Consider the following 26,543-nt stretch of genomic DNA (forward strand, 5'->3'; position numbering starts at 1 on the left):
CCTTGTCCCTTACGCACAGAGATTTCTCCAGTTTCTCTGAATCTTTTGATGATGTTATGCACTGTAGATGATGAGATTTGCAAAGCCTTTGCAATTTAACGTTGAGGAACATTGTTTTTAAAGTTTTCCACAATTTTTTTACGCAGTCTTTCACAGATTGGAGAGCCTCTGCCCATCTTTACTTCTGAGAGACTCTGCTTCTCTAAGACAAAGCTTTTATAGCTAATCATGTTACAGACCTGATATCAATTAACTTAAGTAATCACTAGATGTTCTCCCAGCTGAATCTTTTCAAAACTGCTTGCTTTTTTAGCCATTTGTTGCGCCCGTGCCAACTTTTTTGAGACCTGTAGCAGGCATTAAATTTTAAATGAGCTAATTAAGTGGATAAAAGTGTAAAATTTCTCAGTTTAAACATTTGCTACGTTATCTATGTTCTATTGTGAATAAAATATTGGCTCATGTGATTTGAAATTCCTTTAGTTTTCATTTTATTAAAATTTAAAAAACGTCCCAACTTTTCCGGAATTCGGGTTGGAATTTGTGCATATAACTTCTTACACATTAAAAACTGTTTTACTGCATTGTAAAAAACGCCTCAAGGTTACGTATGTAACCCTAGTTCCTTGAAGGAACGAGACGCTGCGTCTAGCGCTTTGGGGAACGTCCCTGACGAGACCGACTCTGAACATCGTGTGCAATCCGTCCATCGGAAAGGCGTGACGTCACGGGCGGGGTGACGTAGCGACCAGGAAGCTATAAAAGCACGTGCCGTGCAGCTGGCCTCAGCTTCGAGTAGGGAAGCAAGCGCCGGCAGGGGTGCCGGGAGTATGGCTTTGCGACGCAGCGTCTCGTTCCTTCAAGGAACTAGGGTTACATACGTAACCTTGAGGCGTTCCTTTTCAGGAACTCGAGCTGCGTCTAGCGCTTTGGGGAACAATGTGCCAACGCTGCCAGACTTCCAAATCCCTGCCTAGTGTGTATCCGAAGAGCACAGCTAAGATGAGAGAACAGAAGAGCCCGGCGTGGCTCGCATGTCAAGATTGTAAAATCGGACAAATGTGGAGGGCGTGGACCACCCCGCAGCGTTGCAGATGTCCAAGAGGGACACACCTGCTGAGAAGGCCTTAGAGGCCGCCATACCCCGAGTAGAGTGAGCCTTGGCCCCCAAAGGAGGGGGAAGACCAGAGGACTCATAGGAGACGTTGATAGCCTCGACTATCCAACGACTAAGGGTCTGCTTGGTGGCAGGAGAACCCTTGTTAGAAGGACCATAGCAAACAAGCAGTTGGTCGGATTTTCTCCACAGGGCAGCTCTGTGGACGTATGCGTCCAGTGCTCGCACTGGACACATACAGTTTAGCTTCTCTTGGTCTGGCTCCCGAAAGGGAGGAGGACAGAAGGCCTGCAGTACGATAGGTTGTGGTGTGACAGAGGGAACCTTCGGAACATAACCCGCTCGAGGGTGTAAGAATGCTTTGGCCATACCAGGGGCAAAGTCTAGGTAGGTAGGGGCCACCGAGAGGGCCTGGAGATCTCCAACTCTCTTTAGAGAGGTGATTGCCAATAACCGGGCAGTTTTAATTGTTAGATGTCTGTCTGAGATGTCTTGAATTGGCTCGAATGGAGCTTTACAAAGAGCCTCTAGCACCACAACCAAATCCCAGGGGGGAACACGGGATCGTACTGGAGGTCTCAGCCTCAGTGCACCTCGGAGGAAATGTGTTACTAGGGGGTGTCTACCCACTGACTGATTCAATTCAATTCAATTCAAGTTTATTTGTATAGCGCTTTTTACAATACAAATCGTTACAAAGCAACTTTACAGAAAATTATGTTTCTACAATATTTAGTAGTAGCTAGTAGTTTGTGCACGTTTGACAGGATTTTATAAAAATAAAAATAAAATAATAATAATACAAGACGTAGTCAGCTAGATGATGAACTATCAATATTATTAATTAATAGTAATTATAGGATGCAGTCACACATGTAGCAATAATTGTTAGTTCTGTTTGTTGATTCAAGGTTAGGATCATCTGGGGTCCTCTGAGGGTCAGCATCATCTCTTCTCAGGTGTTCTGGATCCAGACTGGAGCTTGTGTAAATCCTAGTTACCACGGGATGTAAATCCCGTGGCAAAACATAGAAACAAAATAGAGACATCATTAGCATAGCTGCTGATCCAACAAAGTAAAATTAGTTTAACCCAAGCTAAAGAATAAAAATGCAGATGCAACTACACTCACAATTTAAGAGATACATTATTCGAATGCTTGGCGAAAGAGATGCGTTTTTAATCTAGATTTAAACAGAGAGAGTGTGTCTGAACCCCGAACATTATCAGGAAGGCTATTCCAGAGTTTGGGAGCCAAATGTGAAAAAGCTCTACCTCCTTTAGTGGACTTTGCTATCCTAGGAACTACCAAAAGTCCAGCGTTTTGTGACCTTAGGGTGCGTGATGGGTTGTAGCGTGGTAGAAGGCTAGTTAGGTACGCAGGAGCTAAACCATTTAGGGCCTTATAGGTAAGTAATGATAATTTGTAACTGATACGGAACTTAATAGGTAGCCAGTGCAGAGACTGTAAAATAGGGGTAATATGATCATATTTTCTTGACCTGGTAAGGACTCTAGCTGCTGCATTTTGGGCGACCTGTAGCTTGTTTATTGACGAAGCAGGACAACCACCTAGAAGTCCATTACAATAGTCCAGTCTAGAGGTCATGAAAGCATGAACTAGCTTTTCTGCATCAGAAACAGATAACATGTTTCGTAGCTTGGCAATGTTTCTAAGATGGAAGAATGCGGTTTTTGTAACATTGGAAATATGATTTTCAAAAGACAAATTGCTGTCCAATATAACACCCAGATTTCTGACTGTAGAGGAAGTAACAGTACATCCGTCTAGTTGCAGATTGTAATCTACAAGATTCTGTGTGGTGTTTTTTTGGTCCAATAATTAATATCTCTGTCTTATCCGAATTTAATTGGAGAAAATTATTTGTCATCCAATCTTTTACATTTTTAACACACTCTGTTAGCTTAGATAATTGGGAAGTTTCATCTGGTCTCGTTGAAATATATAGCTGAGTATCATCAGCATAACAGTGGAAGCTAATTCCGTATTTTCTAATAATATTACCAAGGGGCAACATGTATATTGAAAATAGAAGGGGACCTAGGACGGATCCTTGTGGCACTCCATATTTTACTGATGATAAATGAGATGACACCCCATTTAAGTAAACAAAATGGTAGCGATCAGACAGGTAGGATCTAAACCATCTTAGAGCCTGCCCTTGAATACCTGTATAGTTTTGTAATCGATCTATGAGTATGTCATGATCTATGGTGTCGAACGCAGCACTAAGATCAAGTAAGACTAGAAATGAGATGCAGCCTTGATCTGACGCAAGAAGCAGGTCATTTGTAATTTCAAGTGCAGTTTCTGTGCTATGGTGGGGCCTAAAACCTGACTGAAATTCTTCATACAGATCATTTTTATGCAGGAAGGTGCTCAATTGAGCAGACACAACTTTTTCTAAAATTTTAGACATAAATGGAAGATTTGAAATGGGCCTATAATTTGCCAGTACACTAGGATCTAGTTTTGGTTTCTTAATAAGAGGCTTGATAACCGCCAGCTTGAATGGTTTTGGGACGTGACCTAAAGATAACGATGAGTTAATGATATTGAGAAGCGGTTCTTCGGCTACAGGTAACAGCTCTTTTAGTAATTTAGTGGGTACAGGATCTAATAAACATGTTGTTGGTTTAGATACAGTGATAAGTTTATTTAGCTCTTCCTGTCCTATATTTGTAAAGCACTGCAGTTTATCTTTGGGTGCGATGGATGAAACTGAAGTGTTAGACGCTGTAGAATCTACATTCGCTATTGTATTTCTAATGTTATCTATTTTATCAGTGAAGAAATTCATAAAGTCATTACTATTTAACGTTGGTGGAATATTTGAATCAGGTGGCGTCTGGTAATTTGTTAATTTAGCCACTGTGCTAAATAAAAACCTTGGATTGTTTTGGTTATTTTCAATGAGTTTGTGGATATGCTCTGCCCTAGCAGTTTTTAGAGCCTGTCTATAGCTGCACATACTATTTTCCATGCAATTTTAAAAACTTCCAAGTTAGTTTTTCTCCATTTGCGTTCAAGACTACGAGTTACTTTCTTGAGAGAGTGAGTATTACTGTTATACCATGGCACAGTACGTTTTTCTCTAACCTTTTTCAATTTGATGGGGGCAACAGCTTCTAATGTATTAGAGAAAGTAGTGCCCATGTTGTCAGTAATTTCGTCTAATTCATGTGTATTTTTGGGTACAAATAGCAGTTGAGATAGATCAGGCAGGTTAATCTGTCTTTGGTGGCTGGAACAATAGTTCTGCCCAGACGGTAACGCTGAGACATATAGTTAATATCAGTTATACGCAGCATGCACGATACAAGGAAATGGTCTGTAATATCATCACATTGGGGTACAATATCTATAGCAGTAAGATCGATTCCATGCGATATATTTAGATCTAGTGTATGATTAAAACGATGAGTGGGCCCGGTGACATTTTGCTTGACTCCAAAGGAGTTTATTAGGTCAGTAAACGCAAGTCCTAATGTATCATTTGCATTATCAACGTGAATATTAAAATCTCCCATGATTAGCGCCTTATCAACTGTAACTAGAAGGTCTGAGAGGAAATCTGCAAATTCTTTTAGGAATTCTGTATACGGCCCTGGTGGTCTATACACAGTAGCCAGAGCAAGAGATACATTAGACTTCTTTTGCATGTCTGACAGTGTAACATTTAGCAGAAGTATTTCAAAAGAGTTAAACCTGTATCCTGTTTTCTGGGTAACATTGAGAATATCACTATATATTGTTGCAACACCTCCTCCACGACCAGTCTGACGGGGCTCATGCTTATAACAGTAGTTTGGTGGAGTAGACTCATTTAGACCAAAATAATCATTTGGTTTTAGCCAGGTTTCAGTCAAGCAGAGTACATCAAAACTATTTTCTGTGATCATTTCATTTACAATAACTGCTTTGGGTGTGAGTGATCTAATATTTATGAGCCCAAACTTTAAAAATTGTTTTTGTTCATTTACTTTACATTTTTCTGGTTTAATTACGATAAGATTTTTTCTAGATCCTACATTATATTTTGACCTCACTATTCGGGGAACAGACACAGTCTTAATAGTTTTTACAGCACAAGTACTTTTATCATTTAAGCGGGTGGAACAAAACTCATCATAATAGTTATTAGAGAATTGTCTTACTAGTCACATGGAGCGAAGTGTCCTGGAGATGTTGTCAGAGAGCAGCTCCGCTCCGATTCTGCTGGGGTGTAATCCATCAGCGCGAAACAGCCTAGGACGCTCCCAGAAAAGATTCCAGTTATTAACAAATAGCAGTTTCTGTTCTTTACACCATGACAACAGCCATTCATTTAAAGCAAAAAGTCTACTGAACCTTTCGTGTCCTCGTCGATACGTGGGCAGTGGTCCTGACACGACGATCGTCGCCGCGGGCGTCGTGCTGCGAACCGTCTCGATCAGGCTGCTGAAGTCCCTCTTCAGCGTCTCCGTCTGCCGCAGTGTGGTGTCGTTAACCCCGGCGTGAAGCACGACCGCTCTGGGGCTCTCGTCGACCTTCAGGATCACGGGTATCTGCGCAGAAACATCGAGAACACGAGCACCAGGCAAACAATGAGTGTGCACTTTACCTTCGGCTAACGTAGCACTTACGTGTCGGACGATGGAGTCTCTGATGATCACAGCGTCGCGACCTGTCTCGCGGAGGGGAGCGAAGCGGTTCCGGATGGAGATGTCGAAGGCAGGAGGGGGAGAAGTCGTCACCCGGGACCCGGCTCGCGTCCTCCGCTGTGGATGCACCCAGGGTCCGTGGTGTCCCGGCGTCGCAGTGAAGGACATCTGGGAAGATCGCGTCCTGGGTGCACCGGGCCTGTGCAGAGAAACACACGGAGTAGACGTGGTGGGACTGTTAGCAGATCGCTGTATACTTACCCCGGACTTGTGAGCGTCAGCCCGGGATGATTCCAGCGCGGTTCTCCGCTCTCTCAGCTGGGCCTGCCTCACCTCCAGGTCGCGAATCTGACTGATCATTGAACGGGACATGGAAAGCAGCTATGGCCGCCACATAAACCTTTAAGGTGGAGTGGGATAACCCCGCAGAGAGCCTGGCTTGTAAAAACTCCAGAACTGTACCAACTGGGCAGTTTGCTGGGTCAAGCTGGCGGTCTCTGCACCATGAAGTGAAGAGTTTCCACTTCAGGGCGTACAGTTTCCTCGTAGCGGGAGCTCTGGATTGGAGTAGGGTCTCAACAACCTCGGTTGAGAGACCAGCTGCTAACAGTTGTGCCCCCTCAGGGGCCACACCCACAGCTTCCACAACTCCGGGCGAGGGTGAATTATCGTGCCCTGCGCCTGTGAGAGTAGGTCTGTCCTGATCGGTATCTCCCACGGAGAGCCGTCGAGGAGCGAGACTAGATCTGAGAACCATGGTCGGCCCGGCCAGAACGGGGCTATTAATAACAGACGGACCCCGTCCTGGCGTACTCTCGCCAGAACTCCCGGGAGCAGAGCGATAGGGGGAAAAGCGTACAGACGATGCCTCGGCCAGGTCTGTACCATAGCGTCCAGTCCCAGAGGAGCTGGATGAACTAGAGAGAACCAGAGGGGACATTGCGATGTCTCCTGAGTCGCAAAGAGGTCCACCTGGGCTGTGCCAAATACTCTCCATATCTGCTTCACCACCTCGGGGCGAAGCATCCATTCCCCGGGCCTCGGCCCCTGCCTCGACAGTATGTCTGCTCCCACATTCAACCTCCCAGGAATATACACTGCTCTGATCGAGAGGAGTTTGCCCTGGGACCACAGAAGGATCTGGTGTGCCAGCTTGTACAAGGGGCGTGATCGCAGACCCCCCTGGTGATTGATATAAGAGACCACTGATGTGTTGTCGGTGCGCACCAACACATGGTGACCTCTCAGGTCTGGGAGGAAATATTTCAATGCTCGATAGACTGCTAGCATCTCTAGGCAATTGATGTGCCATGTCAGATGGCGATCGCTCCACAGACCGCGGGCAGGGTGGCCACTCATGACCGCACCCCAACCGGTGAGGGACGCGTCTGTTGCTAGCGTTACACGGCGACAAGGAGCTCCCAGCACCGTGCCCTGATTCAAGAACCAAGGTTTCTTCCACATGTCTAAGGCACGAAGGCACCGCCGCGTGACCTTGATAACTCGAAGTGGATTTCCCCTCGGGGAAAAGCCCTTGGACTTGAGCCACCACTGTAGGGGTCTCATGTACAGCAGGCCAAAAGGTATCACGTTGGACGCAGCTGCCATCAGCCCTAACAATCTCTGGAATTGTTTGACAGTGAGTGACTGGCCTTCTTTGACTCTCTCGACTGACGTGAGGATCGACTCGATCCGAGCAGGAGACAAGCGTGCCTGCATCGTGGTCGAATTCCACACTACTCCTAGATAGGTGGTTCTCTGAACTGGAGAAAGTACACTCTTCTTGGCGTTTAGTCTCAAACCCAGCTCCCCCATGTGTGCGAGAACGACATCTCGATGTCGAACCGCCATCTGCTCTGATTGAGCTAGAATCAACCAATCATCGATATAATTTAGAATGCGGATGACCTGCATACGGAGCGATACCAGAGCCGCATCTACACATTTCGTGAACGTGCGGGGTGAGAGTGCGAGGCCAAAGGGAAGTACTCGATATTGATAAGCTTTGCCCCCGAAAGCGAACCTCAGAAACCTCCTGTGTTGTGGAAGGATGGATATGTGGAAGTATGCGTCTTTGAGATCTATTGTGACAAACCAGTCCTCGGATCTGATTTGAGCTACAACCTGGTTGACAGTGAGCATTTTGAACTTCAGTGGCATAACTGAGCGGTTCAGGAGACGTAAGTCTAAGATCGGACGCAACCCCCCATCCTTCTTTGGAACTATGAAATACCGGCTGTAGAATCCGGATTCCCTGTCTAGAGGAGGGTCCACCTCGATGGCCTCCTTCCTTAATAGGGTATTCACTTCTTGTTCCATAACCAGAGCCTGCCGGGGGCCGACCACAGTCGGTGTAACCCCGTTGAACTTCGGTGGTGGATGACCGAACTGAATGCAATAGCCTCTTTCTATTGTAGGCAGGACCCACTGAGATACATTTGGCAGTAGCTTCCACGCTGCTAAATAATCTACTAAGGGAATCAGTCTCTCGAGACTGACCTCTGGTGTAAGAGGCCCCCGAAGGGGCCGCAAGCATCCCAGCTCCGCTGCGCTCACGGGCGAAAATAACTGGGAGTAGCGCTCGCTGGAGGCCGCTGCGCCCTGAAACTCTGGCAGGGTTGGCAGACCGACCTCCTGAGGGCACTGAGGTTTGTGAGGTGTATAATGAGGTGGACCGCGCTCTACCCCAGCAGGGGCTGCCCTCTGGATCCTGGCGTCAGGATCTTTTCATCGAGGACTTCCGGGCTTCGATGACAGATCTTAAATCGGTTTTCGCCCTAGAAGCCCCCGACTCAGAGCGTCGCTGGGGCTCTCGGTCCCGACGTGGGGGAGCACGAGCGGCGACACTCTGTTTTTGTACTTCCCGGTATGAGGAGCCGGTATGTGGCGTGGTCATCTCCCGCCCAGATGCACCACGAGAGCGACGAGGGAGGATACTCTGGAACGCCGCCGCCTGTTTGCATGCCTCCTGGAACCTGTCGACGACAGTGTTGACTGTGTCGCCAAACAGGCCCGAGGCTTGAAGCGGGGCGTCCAGGAGGCAGACCCTGTCTCTTTCTTTTATCTCTGACAGGGTCAGCCACAAATGCCTCTCCGCGGCCACTAAGGCTGCCATAGACCGCCCAATTGCGCGAGCGGTCTCTTTAGTGGCACGGAGGGAGAGATCAGCGGTCTTTCTGAGTTCTTCTATATCTTCAGACTTAATCCCCTCCCCCTCATCGACATCTCTCAGAAGGTCAGCCTGATAAGCTTGAAGGACTGCCATAGTGTGAAGGCAAGCCCAAGCCTGACCTGCTGCCACATAACCTTTGCCCACTAGCGATGATGTAACTCGAAGAAGCTTAGTGGGCAATGCCGGAGCCTTTAGAGACGATGCCGAGCCGGGCGACAGATAGCCCGCGAGCATCTGTTCGACCCGTGGCATCGCTCTATAACCCCGCTCTCCCAGCCCCATCACGTTGCCATAATATAGTGAATCGGGGCCGAAGAGGCGGGTTGAATAAGGGTGGTTCCACGATCTCGATAACTCATCGTGGAGATCGGGAAAATAAGGAAGGCTCCGACGTGGAGGTGGTTGCATCGGCCGCAGAAAGCGTTCGTCTAGTTTGCTTCTCTGCGGCTAGGTTTGTTTTTCAGCAGGCCATTCGATTTTTAATTTATCTACTGCTCGCGTAACCACCTCCAACAGCTCCTCATACTGGGGCGACAGGGGTGGCGAATCCCCAGCAACCGTCTCCACATCGACCTCCTCGGAGGAAGAGAGGTGAAGAGTTGATCCCTCACCCTGGGGGGAAGAAACCGACGAGCATGCTTCCGAACCCAGGGTTTGGGCGCCGGATCTGGCAGATGAGGAAGGAGATAAGGACTGGCCCGTCTCCATTCCCTCTGACAGATCCACCTGCGATCCCCACGAGTGCAGCAGCCGCTCTGCCTCGGCAGAAGCGAGGCCAGCACCGCGAGGAACGCTGGTGAAGGCTCCCTCCTCGAAGAGAGCCCTCCGGGATCGAAGCGTCCGCATTGGCAATCGCTCGCAATACGGAAAGTCGGCCCCCTCGAGAGCCGACTCAGCGTGTTTCGATCCCAGGCAAGCCACGCACAGACTGTGTGTATCCCCGCTCGTAATGTAGCGAGGACAGGGAGGAACACACAATCTATAACGTGGCTTGGAATCGCCCTTCATATGTTTGGTCTTTTGCTTTTGTTTTGGCATATTGAGCTGTTTTAGCGATCTTTTAATGGCTAAGGGACAGACAACAATAAATAGGACCAACGGGACAGACTTTTGACATGCACACACAGAGCGCTTGCTGACAGACGCGAAGCTGAGGCCAGCTGCACGGCACGTGCTTTTATAGCTTCCTGGTCGCTACGTCACCCCGCCCGTGACGTCACGCCTTTCCGATGGACGGATTGCACACGATATTCAGAGTCGGTCTCGTCAGGGACGTTCCCCAAAGCGCTAGACGCAGCTCGAGTTCCTGAAAAGGAACATTATATTTGATAAGACATAAGCATCTTTCAGTTTGGCAAGTTTTGCACTAAACATTGAATGTAGCAGATTTCTCTCATTGAGAGAGAAGGTTTTAAGCAGATTTGGGCTAGTTTGCAGTTCATTTGCACAGAAGCACTATTTGACATTAGTGGTCTCAGAGACCTGTAAACTGACAATCTTGAGCATTGAAGCTCTAACATAAGATTTTGTGCATATAACTTCTACCACATTAAAAACTGTTTTACTGCATTGTAAAAAACATTATATTTGATAAGACATAAAATTCTTTCAGTTTGGCAAGTTTTGCACTAAACATTGAATGAAGCAGCTTTCTCTCATTGAGAGAGGAGGTTTTAAGCAGATTTGGGCTAGTTTGCAGTTCATTTGAACAGAAGCACTATTTGAACACTAGAGGTCTCAGAAACCTGTAAAACTGACAATCTTGACCATTGAAGCTCTAACATAAGATTGTGTGCATATAACTTCTAACACATTAAAAACTGTTTTACTGCATTGTAAAAAAAACATTATATTTGATAAGACATAAGCATCTTTCAGTTTGGCAAGTTTTGTACTAAACATTGAATGTAGCAGCTTTCTCTCATTGAGAGAGAAGGTTTTAAGCAGATTTGGGCTAGTTTGCAGTTCATTTGAACAGAAGCACTATTTGACATTAGTCGTCTCAGAAACCTGTAAACTGACAATCTTGAGCATTGAAGCTCTAACATAAGATTTTGTGCATATAACTTCTAACACATTAAAAACTGTTTTACTGCATTGTAAAAAACATTATATTTTATAAGACATAAGCATCTTTCAGTTTGTAAAGTTTTGCACTAAACATTGAATGAAGCAGCTTTCTCTCATTGAGAGAGAAGGTTTTAAGCAGATTTGGGCTAGTTTGCAGTTCATCTGACCAGAAGCACTATTTGAACATTAGTGGTCTCAGAAACCTGTAAACTGACAATCTTGAGCATTGAAGCTCTAACATAAGTATTTGTGCATATAACTTCTAACACATTAAAAACGTACTCGGTTACTAAACGTAACCTCGGTTCTCTCTAGAAGAGCGAACGAGTACTGCGTCTTAGCTTAGACGCCACGGGGAAAGTCTCTTTTCACGAAATACTGAAGCAAAAAATTATCCTTAATTTTGTATTTTTGTAAAGCGCATTTGCAGCAGTACACAGCCATAGGCGAGACGGCTCATTCTTTCATTGGCTTGCTCTGCGGCAACTGCACAGCCTATCGAGCGCGGGCTGATGCAACATCAGACCAATAAGGGCGCTTCGCGTCCTTCTTGCCACTTCCCGCCGAAACGGGTGTGGCCCAACCTATAAAAGGAGCTCGAAAAGGCTGACTCACCTGATTTATTTCATCGCTGAAGCGAACCAGAGTGAATCGTACGCACGGCAGAGAACGCAGTACTCGTTCGCTCTTCTAGAGAGAACCGAGGTTACGTTTAGTAACCGAGTACGTTCTCTTATGAGAGCTCTCTCGTACTGCGTCTTAGCTAAGACGCTACGGGAACCCAATGCAAAACGCTGTGCGCGCAGGGATCACACACCAATAAACCTGAAGCAACGCCCAGGATTTACAGTGCACAGTCACCTGAGGGACTCACAGAGAGTCCAGGACAGAAAAGGGGGGAAGCCCTCCGTCCCATATCTAGCAGCATCCGTAGATGCGGCAATATGACATCACACAGCCGAGACAAGCCTGACCAATGTGGCAATGCGGGTCTTACGCAATACTGCCCATATAACAGTCGGCAGCGCATAGCGCTCATGAACTCAGAATTCCCCTCAGGGCCCTGATTCGACTATACCGACAGCAGCCTTGTTTGCAAGGCGGGAACCTCCAGGTTATAGAACCTGATAAATGTAGACGGCGAGGCCCAACCTGCCGCCGTACATATATCCTGCAAGGAGATCCCAGTAGACCACGCCCACGACGAGGCGACGCCTCTTGTGGAGTGTGCTCTGACGCCCAACGGGCACTGATGGTCCCTGGAAGCATAAGCTAACGCTATGGCGTCAACTATCCATCTGGATAGAGTCTGTCTCGAAACAGCCATTCCCTTGGAACGTCCACCGAACGAGACAAACAGCTGCTCCGTCTGCCGAAAGGCAGCAGAGCGAGACACATAAGCTCTTAAAACCCTGACAGGGCAAAGAAGACTCGAGTCTCCATCCTCTCCTGACACCGGCAGGGCTGACAGGGCAATAACCTGAGCCCGAAACGGCGTGTTGAGGGATTTCGGCACATAACCGTGCCTAGGTTTGAGTATGACCCTTGAGTCATTAGGCCCAAACTCCAAGCACGACTGGCTCACCGAGAGCGCGTGCAAATCACCCACACGCTTCACCGAAGCGAGAGCCAACAAGAATACTGTCTTGAACGACAGGGTCCCCCTTTTGAGCCTATCCAATCGGTTAGCCTTGCGATGGCCGCCACATAAACTTTGAGCGTGAATGGGGCTCTGCCCTTATCCAACAGCTCCTGTAGGAAGGAGAGGACCTCCGTCACCTCACAACTAAGGGGTGAATAACCTCGAGCTGTGCACCAGCTGGAGAACACCGACCACTTCGAGGCATACAGACGTCGTGTCGACGGAGCTCTAGCCTGAGTGATGGTATTTAGCACTCCCACTGCGAGATCAGCGGGTAACCGTTGAGCGCCCAAACATGGAGGGACCACAACTCCGTTTGAGGGTGCCAAATCGAGCCCCTGGCCTGCGAGAGGAGGTCCCTCCTCAACGGTACCGGCCACGGGGCGACATCTGCTAACTGCATCAAATCTGGGAACCATGGTTGGTTCTTCCAAAGAGGTGCTACAAGCAGTATTGAACATCTCGTTTCTCTCACCCGTTCCATCACCTGCGGAAGGAGGGAGACGGGAGGGAACGCATAAAGCGGGCAGCACAGCCATCTCCGTGACAGCGCACTTTCGTTCTTGGAAAAGAACGTGGGGCAGTGAGCGTTTTCGTGGGACGCAAAGAGGTCCACCTCCGCCATGCCAAATCTCTCCCACAACAGCCAGACTGTTTGCGGGTGTAGAGACCATTCGCCTTTAGGAACATTGCCTCTGGACAGCCTGTCTGGACCCAGATTCTGCAGTCCAGGCACATGCACTGCTCTCAGCGAGCGCACGTTGCGCTGAGCCCAAACCAGGAGGCGTTCCATCAGCCTGCACAGGTTTCGGGACCCGAGACCGCCCTGGCGATTTATGTAGGACACCACGGACATGTTGTCCGAACGGACTACGACGTGGTGATCCTTGATATGGGGACAAAAGCGCGTCAGCGCGTTCTCCACTGCCAGCATTTCCAGGCAGTTGATATGATGGAGCTTTTCCCGTTCTGACCATAGGCCAAAGGACGGTCTGCCTTCGAGCAGCGCTCCCCATCCCGAAGTGGAGGCGTCCGTCGACACCATTTTCACATTCGGGGAAGTCCCCAGGCTTACACCTGATCGGTACCAGCCGTTCGCTGTCCAAAGTGCTAGAGCCGCAACACAGCTCTGATCGACCTTAAAATGCAGCCGGCCAGATGCCCACGCTCTGCGCGGCACCCGAGCCTTCAGCCAGAACTGCAGGGGGTGCATGCGGAGCAGGCCCAGCCACAGAACCGGAGATGCTGAGGCCATGAGACCCAGCATCTTTTGACAGTGTTTGAGCGACACGGTCGCGCCGCAGCGGAAAGAACTCGCTGCCCGCTGAATGCCCATCGCGCGCTGTGGTGACAACCGCGCCGTCATGGAACACGAGTTCAGAACTATACCTAGAAACAGGATCGTCTGGCTGGGGTTCAGCGAACTCTTCGCCCAATTGACACTGAGGCCGAGCTTCTCGAGGTGATCGAGTAAAACGGCCCTGTGGTCCACGAGCTCCGCTCGTGATCGGGCCAGAACCAGCCAGTCGTCCAAATAATTCAGCACTCGTATGCCTCTGAGTCTGAGAGGAGCGAGCGCTGCATCCATGCACCTCGTAAACGTACGAGGAGCTACGGACAAGCCGAATGGCAGGACTGTAAACTGGTATGCCTGGCCCTCGAAGGCGAATCTCAAATATCGCCTGTGGTTTGACGCTATCTGTATTTGAAAATACGCGTCCTTCAGATCTATTGACATGAACCAGTCCCCTCTGCGAATCTGCGCGAGGAGTTTCCTGGTCGTAAGCATTTTGAAACTGCGTTTCATCAATGCCTTGTTCAGCTGTCTTAGATCCAGTATGGGCCTGAGACCCCCGTCTCTCTTGGGCACCAGAAAGTATCTGCTGTACAGCCCCCCCCCCCCCTCGCTTTGAGCTTGAGACACAGGCTCTACAGCCCCTTTGCTCAACAATTTTGATATTTCGGCCCGAAGTATGTGTGCTACTTCTGTTTTGACAGCGCGCTGAAAAGCGTGGAGGGTGTCGAAAAAACTGTAGCGAGTAGCCTCTCTTTATAATGCCTAGCACCCAATCCGAAACCCCTGGAAGCGCTGACCATGCATCTGCATGAATGGCTAAGGGCTGGATGCGAAGCGCGCTCTGTTGACCGGGCAACGGCGGCGCTCGGGTGTGCTTCGCATTTGAGGCGGGGAGCGCGCTGATCACAGCGGGCAGATCGCTCCTCCTCGACCCCGTCCCGGCGCTTAACCGACTGGGGGAAGGCTGAGCAGGTCCCGTGGGACTCGATATGTCTGCGAGTAACTGTGGGCTGCATATGTGCACATTTACCACTTTCAACTCGCTGTCTGCCTGTGCAGAGCGTACGTGCACGGGCCTCGTTTTTACAGAAGCCACGCGCCGTATGTGACATAGTGTACGTGGGCACTGGGGAGTGGGCACGTTTACTATGCGGCGCGCTCGACCGATCTGTGTCGATCTTATGTGTGCGAGCCCTGTGTGCAGGGCTGTGCTTACATGTGGAGATGGGCACTGAGGAGTGGGCATCGTCACTGCATTTATAGCACCATCGGCCGTGGCCGGACGATCATGCACGGGTTTTGTTTTTACAGAAACCACATGACGCGTGTGACATAGTAATTGTGGGCACTGAGGGGTGGGCACGCTTACTATGCAGTGTGCGCGATTGACTTGAGTCGCTTTTATGGGCGCAGGCCCTGTGTGCAGGGCTGTGCTTACATGTGGAGATGGGCACTGAGGAGTGGGCATCGTCACTACATTTATAGCACCATCGGCCGTGGCCGGGACACCAGAAATTACACCTTTTCGGGAAATATCTGGGTAGCCGTGATAACGGTTTTTGTGTGCAGGCAAGCGGGCAATCATACAGGCTTGCGCATTGCAAAAAACGCTGAAACAGTCATAATCTGTAGAACTGAAACAGCGGCGCGCTTAGGTGAGAGCCCAGCCACAGCGGAACTCGTACACCGGCGCTTCGATGAAGCAGCCATCGTGTGTTGTGCCGACGCAGCATCATGCAGCTTTCCTAGGATGGCTTCGGGGCTCCCGGCCTCACCGTAATCCTCTGCCGCGGTCCCCGCGGCGCGGGGCGACGGCCGGTAGAGCGAGAAGTGAGTGGTAGTTCCTGTTTTTAGCATCATCAGTGTGGAGAATGCTAGTGAGACAGACGAACGAGTTCGCGCTGAATATGGAGCGTTCCAAGCCTCCGCCACCTCTTCGTGAAGCTCAGGAAGAAATGAGGCGGGCTTTGAGAAGTACGCTCATCCGAAAGGGAAATACCATCCAGCTGGGAACGAGAGGGGGGGCGCTGGTACAAACCACTTGCGGCCGAGACTCATCGCGGCCAACACGAGCATTCGCCCCGGCTCCTTCTCGATGTCAGCTCGTCTGCTGGGCTTCTGAGCAGAAGGCGCGAGATCCTCGGAGCTCGCCCAGTCCTCACTGCCCGAAGCTAGCAGAGAGCGCGTGTCCTCTTCCCCCGACCCGGCCCTGAGATCGACTTCCTCGGACGACGCGCCGGCAAACAGCGGGCGCTGCCCACCGGGAAGCGATGCAGGGGGGGCCGGTGAAGCAGGGCGAACCGGCGAGCTCGGTTGAGCTGAAGACGGTTCCGGAATCCGCTGGAATCGATGCTTTTACGGCGCCTCAGCGCAGCGGAGAATGCAGGCTCAGAGAAAAAGGCCAGGCTAGTCCTCAGAGTCACCATGGCAACAGCTCGCAGTGGGGCATCCGCCGTCAGCGAGCGCGAGCGCTGCATGATCTTCACCCAGGCAGGAGACACAGATGACGTACCGGTCTCCCTCGCTGAGTGGGGCTCTGACGAGCCGCAGGAAGGCATCTTAAAAAAGACGCGAGCTCTTTTACGAGTGCGTGTCGCAGGGCGAACACACACACACATAAAGAACAGTGGATATAACAGAATTGAAAGGATATAGGCGCCGGACAGCGCAGCAGGAACGGCAGTGGAAGGCGGCGAAGGCCAGCAGCTTCAGAATGGCTCGTCCCGCTGATATGCCTCTCAGACGGCGCTTGCTTCCTCTGTGATCCAGCGATGCGTGAGCTTCGCTGAAGAGATGAAAAATCAGGTGAGTCAGCCTTTTCGAGCTCCTTTTATAGGTTGGGCCACACCCGTTTCGGCGGGAAGTGGCAAGAAGGGCGCGAAGCCCTTGAATGAAGCAGCTTTCTCTCATTGAGAGAGAAGGTTTTAAGCAGATTTGGGCTAGTTTGCAGTTCATTTGAACAGAAGCACTATTTGAACATTAGAGGTCTCAGAAACCTGTAAAACTGACAATCTTGAGCATTGACGCTGCAACAAGTTTTTGTGCATATAACTTCTAACACATTAAAAACTGTTCTCACTGCATTGGAAAAAAGATATTTTATTTTATTAGACATAAGCATCTTTCAGTTTGGCAAGTTTTGCACTAAACATTGAATGAAGCAGCTTTCTCTCATTGAGAGAGAAGGTTTTAAGCAGATTTGGGCTAGTTTGCAGTTCTTTTGAACAAAAGCACTATTTGAACATTGAGACAGTGAGACCGTTTTTAATGTGTTATAAGTTATATGCACAAAAACTTATTGAACATTGAGACAGTGAGACCGTTTTTAATGTGTTATAAGTTATATGCACAAAAACGTCTCAAGGTTACGTATGTAACCCTAGTTCCTTGAAGGAACGAGACGCTGCGTCGAAACGCTTTTGGGGAACGTCCCTGACGAGACCGACTCTGAATATCGTGTGCAATCAGTCCATCGGAAAGGCGTGACGTCACGGGCGGGGTGACGTAGCGACCAGGAAGCTATAAAAGCACGTGCCGTGCAGCTGGCTTCAGCTTCAAGTAGGGAAGCAAGCGCCGGCAGGGGTGCCGGGAGTATGGCTCTGCGACGCAGCGTCTCGTTCCTTCAAGGAACTAGGGTTACATACGTAACCTTGAGACGTTCCTTTTCAGGAACTCGAGCTGCGTCGAAACGCTTTTGGGGAACGATGTGCCCACGCTGCCAGACTTCCAAATCCCTGCCTAGTGTGTAGTCAAAAGAGCACAGCTAAGACGAGAGAACAGAAGAGCCCGGCGTGGCTCGCATGTCAAGATCGTAAAATCGGACAAATGTGGAGGGCGTGGACCACCTCTGCGTTGCAGATGTCCAAGAGGGACACACCTGCTGAGAAGGCCTTGGAGGCCGCCATACTCCGAGTAGAGTGAGCCTTGGCCCCCAAAGGAGGGGGAAGACCAGAGGACTCATAGGAGACGTTGATAGCCTCGACTATCCAACGACTAAGGGTCTGCTTGGTGGCAGGAGAACCCTTGTTAGAAGGACCGTAGCAAACAAGCAATTGGTCTGATTTTCTCCACAGGGCAGCTCTGTGGACGTATGCGTCCAGTGCTCGCACTGGACACATACAGTTTAGCTTCTCTTGGTCTGGCTCCCGAAAGGGAGGAGGACAGAAGGCCTGCAGTACGATAGGTTGTGGTGTAACAGAGGGAACCTTCGGAACGTAACCCGCTCGAGGGTATAAGAATGCTTTGGCCATACCAGGGGCAAAGTCTAAGTAGGTAGGGGCCACCGAAAGGGCCTGAAGATCTCCAACTCTCTTTAGTGAGGTGATTGCCAGTAACAGGGCAGTTTTAAATGTCAGATGTCTATCTGAGATATCTTGTATTGGCTCGAATGGAGCTTTACAAAGAGCCTCTAGAACCACAACCAAATCCCAGGGGGGAACACGGGATCGTACTGGAGGTCTCAGCCTCAGCGCACCGCGGAGGAAACGTGTAACTAGGGGGTGTCTACCCACTGACTGACCATTGAAAGGGACATGGAAAGCAGCTATGGCCGCCACGTAAACCTTTAAGGTGGAGTGGGATAACCCCGCAGAGAGCCTGGCTTGTAAAAACTCCAGAACTGTACCAACTGGGCAGTCTGCTGGGTCAAGCTGGCGGTCTCTGCACCATGAAGTGAAGAGCTTCCACTTCAGGGCGTACAGTTTCCTCGTAGAGGGAGCTCTGGATTGGAGTAGGGTCTCAACAACCTCGGTTGAGAGACCAGCTGCTAACAGCTGTGCCCCCTCAGGGGCCACACCCACAGCTTCCACAACTCCGGGCGAGGGTGAATTATCGTGCCCTGCGCCTGTGAGAGTAGGTCTGTCCTGATCGGTATCTCCCACGGAGAGCCGTCGAGGAGCGAGACTAGATCTGAGAACCATACTCGGCCCGGCCAGAACGGGGCTACTAGTAGTAGACGGGCCCCGTCCCGGTGTACTCTCGCCAGAACTCCCGGGAGCAGAGCGATAGGGGGAAAAGCGTACAGACGAAGCCTCGGCCAGGTCTGTACCATAGCGTCCAGTCCCAGAGGAGCTGGATGAACTAGAGAGAACCAGAGGGGACATTGCGATGTCTCCTGAGTCACAAAGAGGTCCACCTGGGCTGTACCAAATACTCTCCATATCTGCTTCACCACCTCGGGGTGAAGCATCCATTCCCCGGGCCTCGGCCCCTGTCTCGACAGTATGTCTGCTCCCACATTCAATCTCCCAGGAATATACACTGCTCTGATCGAGAGGAGTTTGCCCTGGGACCACAGAAGGATCTGGTGTGCCAGCTTGTACAAGGGGCGCGAACGCAGACCCCCCTGGTGATTGATATAAGAGACCACTGATGTGTTGTCGGTGCGCACCAACACATGGTGACCTCTCAGGTCTGGGAGGAAATATTTCAATGCTCGATAGACCGCTAGTATCTCTAGGCAATTGATGTGCCATGTTAGATGGCGACCACTCCACAGACCGCGGGCAGCGGTCCCTTGGACTTGAGCCACCACTGTAGGGGTCTCATGTACAGCAGGCCAAAAGTTATCACGTTGGACGCAGCTGCCATCAGCCCTAACAATCTCTGGAATTGTTTGACAGTGAGTGACTGGCCTTCTTTGACTCTCTCGACTGATGTGAGGATCGACTCGATCCGAGCAGGAGACAAGCGTGCCTGCATCGTGGTCGAATTCCACACTACGCCTAGATAGGTGGTTCTCTGAACTGGAGAAAGTACACTCTTCTTGGCGTTTAGTCTCAAACCCAGCTCCCCCATGTGTGCGAGAACGACATCTCGATGTCGAGCCGCCATCTGCTCTGATTGAGCTAGGATCAACCAATCGTCGATATAATTTAAAATGCGGATGCCCTGCATACGGAGGGATACCAGAGCCGCATCCATACATTTCGTGAACGTGCGGGGTGAGAGTGCGAGGCCAAAGGGAAGTACTCGATATTGATAAGCTTTGCCCCCGAAAGCGAACCTCAGAAACTTCCTGTGTTGTGGAAGGATGGATATGTGGAAGTATGCGTCTTTGAGATCTATTGTGACAAACCAGTCCTCGGATCTGATTTGAGCTACAACCTGGTTGACAGTGAGCATCTTGAACTTCAGTGACATAACTGAGCGGTTCAGGAGACGTAAGTCTAGGATCGGACGCAACCCCCCATCCTTCTTTGGAACTATGAAATACCGGCTGTAAAATCCGGATTCCCTGTCTAGAGGAGGGACCACCTCGATGGCCTCCTTCCTTAATAGGGTATTTACATCTTGTTCCATAACCAGAGCCTGCTGGGGGCCGACCACAGTCGGTGTAACCCCGTTGAACTTCGGTGGTGGATGACCGAACTGAATGCAATAGCCTCTTTCTATTGTACGCAGGACCCATTGAGATACATTTGGCAGTAGCTTCCACGCTGCTAAATAATCTACTAAGGGAATCAGTCTCTCGAGACTGACCTCTGGTGTAAGAGGCCCCCGAAGGGGCGGCGAGCATCCCAGCTCCGCTACGCTCACGGGCGGAAGTAACTGGGGGTGGCGCTCGCTGGAGGCCGCTGCGCCCTGAAGCTCTGGCAGGGTTGGTAGACCGACCTCCTGAGGGTACTGAGGTGAGACGGGCACCGTGTAATGAGGTGAACCGCGTTCTACCCCAGCAGGGGCTACCCTCTGGATCCTGGCGTCAGGATCTTTTCGTCGAGGACTTCCGGGCTTCGATGACAGATCTTAAATCTTTTAAATTAAATGGGGGAGCACGAGTGGCGACGCTCTGCTTTTGCGCTTCCCGGTGTGAGGAGCCGGTATGTGGCGTGGTCATCTCCCGCCCAGATGCACCACGAGAGCGACGAGGCAGGAAACTCTGGAACGCCGCCGCCTGCTTGTGTGCCTCCTGGAACCTGTCGACGACAGGATTAACTGTGTCGCCGAACAGGCCCGAGGCTTGAAGCGGGGCGTCCAGGAGGCAGACCCTGTCTCGTTCTTTAATTTCTGACAGGGTCAGCCACAAATGCCTCTCCGCGGCCACTAAGGCTGCCATAGACCGCCCAATTGCGCGAGCGGTCTCCTTAGTGGCGCGGAGGGAGAGATCAGCGGTCTTTCTGAGTTCTTCAATATCTTCAGAATTAATCCCCTCCCCCTCATCGACATCTCTCAGCAGGTCAGCCTGATAAGCTTGCAGGACTGCCATAGTATGAAGGCACGCCCCAGCCTGACCTGCTGCCACATAACCTTTGCCCACTAGCGATGATGTAACTCGAAGCGGCTTAGTGGGCAATGTCGGAGCCTTTAGAGACGAGGCCGAACCGGGTGACAGATAGCCCGCGAGCGTCTGTTCAACCCGTGGCATCGCTCTATAACCACGCTCTCCCAGCCCCATCACGTTGCCATAATATAGTGAATCAGGGCCAAAGAGGCGGGTCGAATACGGGTGATTCCACGATCTCGATAACTCATCATGGAGATCGGGAAAATACGGAAGGCTCCGACGTGGAGGTGGTTGCTTCGGCCGCAGAAAGCGTTCGTCTAATTTGCTTCTCTGCGGCTCAGTCTGTTTTTCAGCAGGCCAGTCGATTTTTAATTTATCTACTGCACGCGTGACCACCTCCAAAAGCTCCTCATACTGGGGCGACAGGGGTGGCGAATCCCCAGCAACAGTCTCCACATCGACCTCCTCGGAGGACGAGAGGTGAAGAGCTGATCCCTCACCCTGGGGGGAAGAAACCGACGAGCGTGCTTCCGAACCCAGGGCTTGGGCGCCGGATCTGGCAGATGAGGAAGGAGATAAGGACTGGCCCGTCTCCATTCCTTCTGACAGATCCACCTGCGAACCCCACGAGTGCAGCAGCCGCTCTGCCTCGCCAGAAGCGGGGCCAGCACCGCGAGGAACGCTGGTGAAGGCTCCCTCCTCGAAGGGAGCCCTCCGGGATCGAAGCGTCCGCATTGGCAAACGTTCGCAATGCGGGCAGTCGGCCCCCTCGAGAGCCGACTCAGCGTGCTTCGATCCCAGGCAAGCCACGCACAGCCTGTGTGTATCCCCGCTCGTAATGTAGCGAGTGCAGGGAGGAACACACAGTCTGTAACGCGGCTTGGAATCGCCCTTCAAATGTTTGGTCTTTTGCTTCTGCTTAGGCATATTGAGCTGTTTTAGCGATCTTTTTAAGCTAAGGGACAGACAACAATAAATAGGACCAACAGGACAGACTTTTGCACATGCACACACAGAGCGCTTGCTGACAGATTCGAAGCTGAAGCCATCTGCACGGCACGTGCTTTTATAGCTTCCTGGTCGCTATGTCACCCCGCCCGTGACGTCACACCTTTCCGATGGACTGATTGCACACGATATTCAGAGTCGGTCTCGTCAGGGACGTTCCCCAAAAGCGTTTCGACGCAGCTCGAATTCCTGAAAAGGAACTTATGTTAGAGCTGCAATGCTCAAGATTGTCAGTTTACAGGTTTCTGGGACCACTAATGTAAAATAATGCTTCTGTTCAAATGAACTGCAAACTAGCCCAAATCTGCTCAAACCCTTCTCTCTCAATGAGAGAAAGCTGCTTCATTCAATTTTCAGTGCAAATCTTGCCAAACTGAAAGATGCTTAAGTCTAATGAAATAAAATGTTTTTTGCAATGCAGTGAGATAGTTTTTAATGTGTTAGAAGTTATATGCACAAAAACTTATTTTAGAGCTTCAATGCTCTAGATTGTCAGTTTACAGGTTTCTGAGGCCAATAATGTTGAAATAGTGTTTCTTTTCAAATGAAGTTAAAACAAGCCCAAATCTGTTCAAAAGCTGCTCTCTCAATGTGAGAAAGCTGCTTCATTCAATGTTCAGTGCAAAACTTGCCAAACTGAAAGATGCTTATGTGTTATGAAATACAATGTTTTTGCAATGCTGTAAGACAGTTTTTAATGTGTTAGAAGTTGTATGCACAAAAACTTATGTTAGAGCTTCAATGCTCTAGATTGTCAGTTTACAGGTTTCTGAGGCCAATAATGTTGAAATAGTGCTTCTGTTCAAATGAAGTTAAAACAAGCCCAAATCTGCTCAAAAGCTGCTCTCTCAATGTGAGAAAGCTGCTTCATTCAATGTTTAGTGCAAATCTTGCCAAACTGAAATATGCTTATGTGTTATGAAATACAATGTTTGTGCAATGCTGTAAGACAGCTTTTAATGTGTTAGAAGTTATATGCACAAAAACGTATGTTAGAGCTTCAATGCTCAAGATTGTCAATTTACAGGTTTCTGAGGCCAATAATGTTGAAATAGTGCTTCTGTTCAAATGAAGTTAAAACAAGCCCAAGTCTGCTCAAAAGCTGCTCTCTCAATGTGAGAAAGCTGCTTCATTCAATGTTCAGTGCAAACCTTAACAAACTGAAAGATGCTTATGTGTTATGAAATACAATGTTTTTGCAATGCTGTAAGACAGTTTTTAATGTGTTAGAAGTTATATGCACAAAAACTTATGTTAGAGCTTCAATGCTCAAGATTGTCAGTTTACAGGTTTCTGAGTCCAAAAATGATGAAATAGTGCTTTTGTTCAAATGAAGTGAAATCTAGCCCAAATCTGCTCAAAAGCTGTTCTCTCAATGTGAGAAAGCTGCTTCGTTCAATGTTTAGTGCAAAACTTGCCAAACTGAAATATGCTTATGTGTTATGAAATACAACGTTTGTGCAATGCTGTAAGACAGTTTTTAATGTATTAGAAGTTATATGCACAAAAACTTATGTTAGTGCTTCAATGCTCTAGATTGTCAGTTTACAGGTTTCTGAGTCCAAAAATGATGAAATAGTGCTTCTGTTCAAATGAAGTTAAAACTAGCCCAAATCTGCTCAAAAGCTGTTCTCTCAATGTGAGAAAGCTGCTTCATTCAATGTTTAGTGCAAAACTTGCCAAACTGAAAAATGCTTATGTGTTATGAAATACAATGTTTGTTGCAATGCTGTAAGACAGTTTTTAATGTGTTAGAAGTTATATGCACAAAAACTTATGTTAGAGCTTTAATGCTCTAGATTGTCAGTTTACAGGTTTCTGAGGCCAATAATGTTGAAATAGTGCTTCTGTTCAAATGAAGTTAAAACAAGCCCAAATCTGCTCAAAAGCTGCTCTCTCAATGTGAGAAAGCTGCTTCATTCAATGTTCATTGCAAATCTTAACAAATTGAAAGATGCTTATGTGTTATGAAATACAATGTTTTTGCAATGCTGTAAGACAGTTTTTAATGTGTTAGAAGTTATATGCACAAAAACTTATGTTAGAGCTTCAATGCTCAAGATTGTCAGTTTACAGGTTTCTGAGACCAATAATGTTGAAATAGTGCTTCTGTTCAAATGAACTGCAAACTAGCCAAAATCTGCTTAAAACCTTCTCACTCAATGAGAGAAAGCTGCTACATTCAATGTTTAGTGCAAAACTTGCCAAACTGAAAGATGCTTATGTGTTATGAAATACAATGTTTGTTGAAATGCTGTAAGACCGTTTTTAATGTGTTAGAAGTTATATGCACAAAAACTTATTTTAGAGCTTCAATGCTCTAGATTGTCAGTTTACAGGTTTCTGAGGCCAATAATGTTGAAATAGTGCTTCTGTTCAAATGAAGTTAAAACAAGCCCAAATCTGTTCAAAAGCTGCTCTCTCAATGTGAGAAAGCTGCTTCATTCAATGTTCAGTGCAAATCTTAACAAACTGAAAGATGCTTATGTGTTATGAAATACAATGTTTTTGCAATGCTGTAAGACAGTTTTTAATGTGTTAGAAGTTGTATGCACAAAAACTTATGTTAGAGCTTCAATGCTCTAGATTGTCAGTTTACAGGTTTCTGAGGCCAATAATGTTGAAATAGTGCTTCTGTTCAAATGAAGTTAAAACAAGCCCAAATCTGCTCAAAAGCTGCTCTCTCAATGTGAGAAAGCTGCTTCATTCAATGTTTAGTGCAAATCTTGCCAAACTGAAATATGCTTATGTGTTATGAAATACAATGTTTGTGCAATGCTGTAAGACAGCTTTTAATGTGTTAGAAGTTATATGCACAAAAACGTATGTTAGAGCTTCAATGCTCAAGATTGTCAATTTACAGGTTTCTGAGGCCAATAATGTTGAAATAGTGCTTCTGTTCAAATGAAGTTAAAACAAGCCCAAGTCTGCTCAAAAGCTGCTCTCTCAATGTGAGAAAGCTGCTTCATTCAATGTTCAGTGCAAACCTTAACAAACTGAAAGATGCTTATGTGTTATGAAATACAATGTTTTTGCAATGCTGTAAGACAGTTTTTAATGTGTTAGAAGTTATATGCACAAAAACTTATGTTAGAGCTTCAATGCTCAAGATTGTCAGTTTACAGGTTTCTGAGTCCAAAAATGATGAAATAGTGCTTTTGTTCAACTGAAGTGAAATCTAGCCCAAATCTGCTCAAAAGCTGTTCTCTCAATGTGAGAAAGCTGCTTCGTTCAATGTTTAGTGCAAAACTTGCCAAACTGAAATATGCTTATGTGTTATGAAACACAACGTTTGTGCAATGCTGTAAGACAGTTTTTAATGTGTTAGAAGTTGTATGCACAAAAACTTATGTTAGAGCTTCAATGCTCTAGATTGTCAGTTTACAGGTTTCTGAGGCCAATAATGTTGAAATAGTGCTTCTGTTCAAATGAAGTTAAAACAAGCCCAAATCTGCTCAAAAGCTGCTCTCTCAATGTGAGAAAGCTGCTTCATTCAATGTTTAGTGCAAAACTTGCCAAACTGAAAAATGCTTATGTGTTATGAAATACAATGTTTGTTGCAATACTGTAAGACAGTTTTTAATGTGTTAGAAGTTATATGCACAAAAACTTATGTTACAGCTTTAATGCTCTAGATTGTCAGTTTACAGGTTTCTGAGGCCAATAATGTTGAAATAGTGCTTCTGTTCAAATGAAGTTAAAACAAGCCCAAGTCTGCTCAAAAGCTGCTCTCTCAATGTGAGAAAGCTGCTTCATTCAATGTTCAGTGCAAACCTTAACAAACTGAAAGATGCTTATGTGTTATGAAATACAATGTTTTTGCAATGCTGTAAGACAGTTTTTAATGTGTTAGAAGTTATATGCACAAAAACTTATGTTAGAGCTTCAATGCTCAAGATTGTCAGTTTACAGGTTTCTGAGTCCAAAAATGATGAAATAGTGCTTTTGTTCAAATGAAGTGAAATCTAGCCCAAATCTGCTCAAAAGCTGTTCTCTCAATGTGAGAAAGCTGCTTCGTTCAATGTTTAGTGCAAAACTTGCCAAACTGAAATATGCTTATGTGTTATGAAATACAACGTTTGTGCAATGCTGTAAGACAGTTTTTAATGTGTTAGAAGTTATATGCACAAAAACTTATGTTAGTGCTTCAATGCTCTAGATTGTCAGTTTACAGGTTTCTGAGTCCAAAAATGATGAAATAGTGCTTCTGTTCAAATGAAGTTAAAACTAGCCCAAATCTGCTCAAAAGCTGTTCTCTCAATGTGAGAAAGCTGCTTCATTCAATGTTTAGTGCAAAACTTGCCAAACTGAAAAATGCTTATGTGTTATGAAATACAATGTTTGTTGCAA

This window comes from Carassius carassius, chromosome 44, assembly GCF_963082965.1.
Source record: "Carassius carassius chromosome 44, fCarCar2.1, whole genome shotgun sequence".
In the NCBI taxonomy this organism is placed as follows: Eukaryota; Metazoa; Chordata; class Actinopteri; order Cypriniformes; family Cyprinidae; genus Carassius; species Carassius carassius.